Below are 1,379 nucleotides of genomic sequence, written 5' to 3'. Positions count from 1 at the left end.
CTTTTTAACTCATCCATCATTTGTTCCTCAGAACAAATTCCTGAACAAAATTCTTAACCATGTGAAGAATGGCAAAATGTTTTCTATCTTCCAAACCTTAAGCCTCTGGAGGGAAGTCACTCTCATGTGAGGTCTGTAGCAAGGTATTTTGCACTCACTTAGGACTTTCTAAAGATCAAAAGAACCATACTGGTAAGAAAGACCACAAATGTAGGAAAGCTTCTACTAAACTTTTTAACCTTACTTAGCACAAAGTAGTTCTTTCTGTTCAGAAGCACTATACAAGGGGAAACGCTGGAAAATTCTTTACTCTTTTTCAATCCTTAAAGAGTATCACAGAGTTCATTCCAAAGAGAGACCCTACAAGTATGAGGATTGTGCTTTTGGTTATTCAAATCTTATCCAACACAATTGGATCCAAAGTAAAAAGAAACCAAACCCTTGTGAAGAATGTGACAAGTACGTTACAAATCAACATTTCTAACCTCCTTAAAATTTATACTGGGGAGAAACACTACAGATGTGAACAAATTGACAAGGTTTTTAAATGTTCTTCATAGATGAACACAAACGTATTAGTACTGAAGAACAACCTTACACTGGTTAAATGTACTATGAAGATTTCATTCATCATTCAATACTTGCTACATGTCAGAGAATTCACTTTTGAGAGAATCTCTATAAATGTGCAAAATATAGCCAGGTATTTAGCTGTAATTTGTCACTGCATTAGCATGAGAGAATTAGTACTCCAAAAATACAAAGAATATAGCAAGGCCTTTACCTGTTTTTCATACTTTAATTGTCCTCAGAAACTTCATACTGGAGAGAAACTACACATACAAATAATGTGTCAAACTTTTAATAATATTTCAAATCTCAGTCAACACCAAAGAATGAATTCAGTAAGCTTCACTGTTTGACTTCACATCTCTCTGCATTTTGTAAGGAAAGATCAAGTGTGTGCTTGTTTAGATCGGACTAACTTACAGATGTGTCTATAGGACATTTTCTTGGATGTTGATTGATGCCCAGTCCCACCTCTGAACTGGTGGTCCTGAGTGAATGAGAAATCTGGCCACCAAAAATCAGAGGGAGCAAGCCAGTAAGCAGAATTCCTCAATGGTTTCTACTTTAGTTCCTATCTCAAGGTTTTTCCCTTGAGCTCTCATCCTGGCTGAACTGGTTGACTAATTGTAATGTCTAAACTGAAATAAACCCTCTTCTCTCTTAAGTTATTTCTTAGTCATGGCATTTATCACAGCAACAGAAATCAAAGTCAGACATCAAAGGATATGAGAAAGCTCTTTATTTTTCTTTATACCTTAGTTATCATCAGAGTTTTCATACTGGAGAGAATGTCACAGTGTCTTTTTTTT

At 35.4% G+C, this 1,379-nt stretch overlaps 1 protein-coding gene across 2 annotated transcripts in view; it reads left to right on the top strand.

Annotated features, from left to right (window-relative positions):
* The window catches only part of LOC116083942 (zinc finger protein 11-like), a 14,752-nt gene extending 13,514 nt beyond the window's left edge, over positions 1–1,238 (top strand). For both annotated transcript variants that reach the window (XM_031360757.1, XM_031360756.1), the window contains exon 5: positions 37–1,238. The gene's annotated coding sequence lies outside the window, so the exon portion shown is untranslated. The remainder of the gene's footprint in view (positions 1–36) is intronic.
* Positions 1,239–1,379: the final 141 nt, after the last annotated feature.

The sequence above is a fragment of the Mastomys coucha genome, unplaced genomic scaffold (assembly GCF_008632895.1).
Source record: "Mastomys coucha isolate ucsf_1 unplaced genomic scaffold, UCSF_Mcou_1 pScaffold8, whole genome shotgun sequence".
Classification (NCBI taxonomy): Eukaryota; Metazoa; Chordata; class Mammalia; order Rodentia; family Muridae; genus Mastomys; species Mastomys coucha.
Note: the sequence above shows the minus strand (reverse complement) of the source record. Positions and strands in the feature narration are given on the sequence as shown.